The sequence below is a fragment of the Aplidium turbinatum genome, chromosome 9, assembly GCF_918807975.1.
Source record: "Aplidium turbinatum chromosome 9, kaAplTurb1.1, whole genome shotgun sequence".
Taxonomy (NCBI): domain Eukaryota; kingdom Metazoa; phylum Chordata; class Ascidiacea; order Aplousobranchia; family Polyclinidae; genus Aplidium; species Aplidium turbinatum.
Genome location: NC_137480.1, coordinates 13,931,095 through 13,938,551, shown reverse-complemented (window position 1 = coordinate 13,938,551; position 7,457 = coordinate 13,931,095). Strand labels below are relative to the sequence as shown.

Here is a 7,457-nt window from a genome sequence, read left to right as displayed (position 1 = left end):
AATGTGTTACGCTAGTTCAGGGGTCACCAACTGGCGGCCCGCATGCGGCCCGCCACGCTGTATCGCTGCGGCCCGCAGAAGGTATCAGCGTACAAGTATAACCAAAAATACTTTTCTTGAGAAGTTAAAGAGCACGAAGGCAAAAACTACTTTCCGAGAAGCATATTTTCGCTTTGCATACGATTCCACTAACCGACCAATCAGATTATAGTTCTAGGTGGGGGTTGCTTAAAGTTATTCCAATGCGATGTCCAGCCACACTGTCTCAGCGGCTGATTAAAACGTCTGTTTTCGAATTTCGAAATTGTCTGTGAGCATACAGTAGGGTTGCTTATTTTAAGTTTGCAAATGTCATGTAAACACTAGTGTGCGTTTCACCGTTATTGTGTTTCACGAGCAGTGTTCTCTTTATGCAAGTTTTGTTGGCAAAATAGGTCAGGTCTGCTACTATTCGGTGAGTTCCTAACCTCTAACCCTAAAACAGCAATGATAATTAGGCTACGGTACACAATAATTAAAAAAAAAATTTGAAAAATCCCCCATTAAGGGATCAGACTCACTGAAACGGCCATTCCGAAATAGGTCGGTGTGCCAACTCAATTTATAATAAATTGGCAAAATATTATATATTAATTTAAAGACTTTTTCTGATAGTATTATGAAAATATTTAGCTTAGTAATAGTAGCCTACTGCAAAATGTTTTTTTTGTTTTTTTAAGAAATGTGGAACGCTTCATGATTTTGCGTGTCATCCTTGCGCAGGGGCCATGCTAATTTTCTCTGTATCGCTCCAATTTTAGTATATGTACTGCCGAAGCAAGTACTGCAAAATGTTGTTAATCAACAAATTCTTGCTACCCTGATAAGCACCACAAGGGACAGTTGTCTACAATAAAAGAAAGACGGTTTTATAGACTCTCACAAAAAGGATGAAAAACCAACTCATTGCTTTTTTAGAGGGAAGACTGTTCATGAATAACGATAGAATTACGATTTTTCGGTGATTTCCACAAGCGTTTATTTTATGGTGCCTGGTTTCTTTTTCCCTGTTATTGGAGCCTATTTTTTGCTGATATGTTTGCAGGTCACTATTGTTGCCTGTATTGTGATGTGTCAAACATTTCCTTGCTTACTGAAATTGTTAATTGCAAGATATCTTTGTGAAGCGAAGTGACAACACCACTCGTTGTTGCCTGTATTGTGATGTGTCAAACATTTCCTTGCTTACTGAAATTGTTAATTGCAAGATATCTTTGTGAAGCGAAGTGACAACACCACTCTCGCTTGGCGATGAATATTCTGATGAAACCGCTCGCCTCGCTTTAAGTGCGCAAAACAAGTGGCCTCGTTTATTAAGTTTTGTTTAAAAAGTCAAAAGTGTTGTAAAAGGAGCTTGGCCTGGCAGTAGCGTTGTAGAGTAGGCGTAGGCATAAGAGTCAACCTACCTAAAATTTTATTAGTGCGGCCCGCCACAACTCTCCTTAGTGCCAAAGTGGCCCACATGCAAAAAAGGTTGGTGACCCCTGCGCTAGTTTATAAGTTTTACTACAACCAAAACATGTATCAACCAATACTGACTTATTAGTAATAAATCTTTAAGCTACCGTACTCATTGGCTACATGTTTTGATAAAAACTAAATAAAAAGAACATACTTAGAAGTTATAAAACTTTATTAAATTTAAACAAATGTTTGCTTATTGAAACAAAATTTTGATAATACAGAATATTCCAGGCTGAGATGTGGATCCTAGTGAAACTTTTACAGTAAAGGTAAAAAGTAACTTTTATATTGGCCTACCAAAAGGTGCACGGTCGTTTGGTCGACAGACATTTGGTCGACAGGACGTTTGGTCGACAGGACGTTTGGTCGACAGGACGTTAGGTTGACAGAACGATTTATTTTAGGGTTAGGGTTAGGGTTAGAGTCAGGGTTAGATTAGGGTTATGGTTAGTTAACTAACCCTAACCCTAAAATAAATCGTTCTGTCGACCTAACGTCCTGTCGACCAAACGTCCTGTCGACCAAATGTCTGTCGACCAAACGTCCTGTCGACCAAATGACCGGGTACCCACCAAAATAGGAAGTGGCTGTATTTACGGCGCCGTAAATACAGCCGTTCCATGCCTTTTTTTTAATCTTTATGTCGCTTTTACAGGGCATGCGCGCTGTTGCTGGAAAAAAAGTGCGTATATAACTTCTAAATTCAACTCATATCTAACCCGAAGTGACTCAATCGTTAGGCTACGCATTTTTGTGGCCGTTCAGTTTAGTTTGTTTTTAGTTCTAACCATCACAACAACAAAAAACAGTATATGACAAACATAACAGAGGTATAGAAAATGGTAGAAGCGACAAAACACGGACGTTATAGCGTGTATGATAGCAAAGCAGGACAACCAGTTTAAAATATGGCACGGTCGTAACACCTAAAATTTTTATAAATTTAGAATTTTTTTTTTACTCATTTTAATTGTTAAAAAAAAACTCACTAGCCTTTTTTTCTCTTTGTTTTAAATTTAAAAATAGTTGTTAAGGTGTTACGACGACGCCACGGTTACGACCGTGCCATATTTCAAACTGATTGTCCTGCTTTGGTATCATGCACGGTATAACCTCCGCGTTTTGTCGCTTCTACCTTTTTCTAGACCTCTGCTATGTTTGTCAATTGTCATATACTGTTTTTTGTTGTGATGGTCAGAACTAAATACGGCCATAAAAATGCGTAGCCAAACGATTGAGTCACATCGGGTTAGAATTTAGTTTAAAAAAAAGATTACCACTGGTGGTATCAAACTCATACCTTTTGAGTGCGAACCAGACAAAGATCGCACGCGCCACAGATTCACTTGGCAAGAACAGTTGAATTTAGAAGTTATATATGCACGTTTTTCATGTGTTTCGCTTAGAAAGAGAAGGTAAAAAAAGAAAAAATTACGCAGCAACAGAGCGCCTGCGCAGTAAAAGCGACGTAAAGATTAAAAAAAAGCATGGAACGGCTGTATTTACGGCGCCGTAAGTGTAGCCACTTTCACCAAAATAATCTGCACACAATATTTATTTGTGCATAATAATTGAAAATGAAAAATATGGACCGACATGTTTAATTTATAAAAGCAGCAACACAATACAGCTTATGTATACTTCAAAAGATTATTATTTAATGTAAACTTAATTGAGGTGTGTGCCAACTTTGTGTATGGTTGTGGTCAAGCTCATGACCTTGAATAAATCTAATTTTATGTTTCATCGTGGTATTGTAGCCTAGTCATGCAAGAATACACAATTACATATATTGGCTGTAACATTGGTCTTATCTTAAAAACAATACTACATCAGGTGGATAGAAAGCACAGCCAAATTTAAAATCTACCCAAACGTTTACTCTTAAATAAACCCCTTTATAAAATAGTAAGCAACTTCTTTAAGAGTGCCTGGTTATCGCTTCACTGCTGGTGCAAGAGTGGTGTACAGGCTGTTCTGATGTCTTCTTGTACAATGTTGAGTTCTTAGCCAACTGAGCTATTGCAGCAAACAAATTTTACACATGTTATAATATTTATTATACTTGAAGGCCTACATCAAGATAAGAAACTAATGAAGAACATAACTCAAAATTTCAGTCAAATTATTAGGTAAGAAGAATTTGAAGATCTCTGTCTAAGTGGTCACCTTCTCGGGAGACGTGCCTGTGGCAGACGAAAAATGATATTTAAAGCTAATTTTTAACAAAATACATTAATTAGCCAAACAAGAAGATTGCAGGATATAGGAAAGAATGGAAAAATTTACAAACTGAGCATCTATTAGTAGTTTATTAAAGGCCACACTGGCTATAATACAAACATGCATAGGCCTACAAGCCCTACTCTACATGATACTTTGACTACAGAACATAACCTTATAATATTTGCCTTTTTGTCTATTGTATCCTTTTCTGGAGCTTTGTTATGTTTTGCAATGCAGATCAGTGGTTCCTGACCGGTGTGCTGCAGCACACTGAGATGCTGTTTACAGTAGCCTACTCTAGGGTGCCATAAGCTATTTCTAACATTCATTTTTATCTGTCTTCAAATGGTTAGCGACAACCTGTTGCATTCCAGGTGAAGGATCGTTAATTTGCCATGGGGTACCACAAAATATTTTTAACTTCTGAAGGGTGCCCTAGGCCTAAAAATGTTTGGAACTACCAATATAGATTTCAGCTGTTATAGGCAACAACAAATTAATATTGAACCAAATATTTTATTTCAAAGTTGCCAGATCAGGCTAAACAAATTTTCCAATAGCGGCTTAGATAATTTCTAAATAGCAAGTTCATGTCACCAGCGCTTGTAAATAATTTTCAAATGAGCATTAAAAAAAGTTTAATAATTTTTGATGGAACTTTTAAGCAATTTCTATTTTATTTCTAAAAATAATAAAAACACTGTACGTTCTCTCAACAGCCGGTATTTCCAGGTTTCTAGTCCGAGACTTTTCTCAACCCCTTTCTTTTTCAAGCCCTTTTTAATTTTCCTACTGTATTTATAATTTTGTTCCCAAATGACCTTGAAATTTACCCAATTTGGAATAGAATTGTTTATCTGGCAACACCATTTCACTTGTCACAGACGACTTTTCTATTGACGTCAGATTTTAGAATAAGCTGGTACCAGCGTTGCCACATGTTTTTTAAGTTTATAAAAAAAATCTTTGGACGCCTAAAATATTGCTTTCCGATGAGCTTACACAAGAGATGCGCAGAAAGAAGAATGTGATAAAAACGTGTTTATTATATCAATAGGACATACATATTCAGTATTCCACAGTATTCAACTTCCACAACTTCAACTTTAATCGATCATGTATACAGCAACGACCAATCAAATAAAATTCAATGCCATGTTCTTATTCACGATGTTTCTGACCACTTTCCTATTGTAGTTGTGATAAACTCTGTAAAACCAAAACAAGAAAAATATACACAAAAAGTAAGGAACATGAAAAACTTTGTTGCTGATGAATTCGTTTGTGATCTGGAAAATAGCTTGACCAACCAATACACAGAAAGGAATGATTCAGTTCATAGCAAGTTTAATCATTTCATCGACACTTTTAATGACAGTTTAAACAAGCATGCACCTTTACGATTGTTGTCTCGAAGAGAAAGAAAACTCAAGACCAAACCATGGCTAACAAAAGGAATTTTGAACTCCATCAAAACTAAAAACAGACTATATCACTTAAAAATAAAAGACCCAACAAACACTTCTGCACAAGCAACATACAAAAAGTACAGAAATGTACTTACTCATACCAAAGAGCAAGCAAAAAAAATGCATTACAGTTTTCTTATTACGCAAAGCAAGCACAACACTGGAAAACATAAGCACACAGCTCACATACCAGAAGAAATAATTAGCACTGACAATGAAAAAATATCTGACCCTGCACAAATAAGTAACTGTTTTAATGATTATTTCACAGAAATTGGTCCTTCTATGGCATCTAAAATCCCTCTACCGTCTCCTGGCTCATTATTGAAATTGCAAAGTGTCCCATTCTCCTTTTTCCTAAAACCTGTCAATCAAGAAGAAGTATTAAAACATCTTAATAATCTTTCTGTCTCTAAAAGTACGGGACATGATGGAATACCTATAAGATTTGTCAAACTATCCTCACCAATAATCGCCCCTTTCCTCACCAACTTATTCAATGAGTGTATCGATAAAGGTGTATATCCTGATGTACTAAAGGTCGCTCAAGTTACCCCAATCTTCAAAAGTGGCTCCAGGAAAAATTGTTCCAACTATAGGCCCATATCACTATTGTCCCCCTTCACCAAAATATTCGAAAAATGCCTGTATGAACAAATGTACAATTATCTAACAAAAAAAGACCTGATCACACCACATCAGTATGGATTTAGACCACAATATTCCACTTCGTTAGCTGTGTCAAACGTTTGTGATAACATCTTAACTAACCTAGATAATAAAGATACAACTTGCTCTGTATTTCTTGATTTAGCTAAAGCCTTCGACACAGTTGATCACACTATTCTCATACAGAAACTGCAAACATACGGTTTTCGGGGCCTTCCATTACAATTGTTAAAAAGCTATATCAGCAATCGTCTACAGCACACGGTCGTCAATGGAATCTCTTCAAACTCAAGACAGGTTAGCCTACTTGCGGTGTGCCCCAAGGATCGACATTGGGACCCCTTCTTTTCTTACTCTATATAAATGACTTACCAAATTCAACAAACATGAATGTTAAACTATTTGCTGACGACACCAATCTTACGATGAGCGACAAATGTGAAATAAATTTGCAGAACAATGTGAATGCCGAAATGCAAAAAGTTTACAACTGGTTGAAGCTTAATAGATTATCATTAAATTTCTCAAAAACTGAATACATGCTAATAACAAATAAAAAACACATAAAAAATTTTAACATTAACATTGGTAACACAAGCATTCAACAAAAAGATCAAATAAAATACCTTGGCGTTTACATAGATAACAAATTAACATGGAAATATCACATAGATAAAATTTGCGGAAAAGTAGCAAAAGGTTCATGGGCGTTGCTTAAACTCAGAAATTATGTCAACACAGACACTTTAAAAGATGTGTATCACGCTTTGATTTACTGTCATTTGCAATACTGTATTTCAAGCTGGGGAAAGGCCTGTGACAGTGCACTGGATCCATTAATAAAATTACAAAAAAAGGTTATAAGAATAATTACGAAACAAAATTACTATGCTCACACTAATTTTTTATTTTTCAAAATGAACATCTTGAAACTAAAAGACATACATAACATTGAAATAAAAAAACATATGTACAAAGTTCATATGAATGAGTATCCGTCTACGTATTGTGATTTATTTACAAATGCTTCCTCTATTCATCAGCATAACACAAGATATCAAACAGGCAACAATTATTTTATAAACAGATCAAACACAGAATTTGGCAAGAAATCCATGCAGGTATTGGGACCAATGCTCTGGTCAGAGGTTCCAAGTAGGCTAAAAAACTTATCATTTCATTGTTTCAAAAAAGAGATCAAAACGTTAATTTTACAAAGCTACAGTGCATCGTAAGTGATATGTTATGGAAACCAACTTGTCAGTTGCTTCGGAAACTTTATTATTCTCTGCTTGCTTCATGGAATTTTGTGTTTTGGCCTACGTTATCATCAATATGTTTTTTTTTTTGTGCGTATGCTGTTGTTGAAGCGCGGGAACGTTTCAATTATTATTTTTCTCTTGTAAGCTTATTTTAAATGGCAAAATCGTAATTTCCGTAGGGTGGCAATTGACTAGTAGACCGTATGGTCGTCTCGTTGTCTCCCTGTCGGTATGGGAACTTGTGTAACTTTTGTACTGTGTATATTGCATATTTCAAACATGTACCTATGTTCCTGTTACTGACAAATAAAACATTGATTGATTGATT

The 7,457-nt window shown here is 35.8% G+C and overlaps 1 non-coding gene across 1 annotated transcript; it reads right to left on the bottom strand.

Annotated features, from left to right (window-relative positions):
• Window positions 1–717: 717 nt before the first annotated feature.
• LOC145777787 (U6 spliceosomal RNA) lies at window positions 718–824 on the bottom strand. Its single transcript, XR_014290363.1, has one exon. It is a non-coding gene; the product is annotated as a U6 spliceosomal RNA (small nuclear RNA).
• Between the last annotated feature and the right edge of the window lie 6,633 nt (window positions 825–7,457).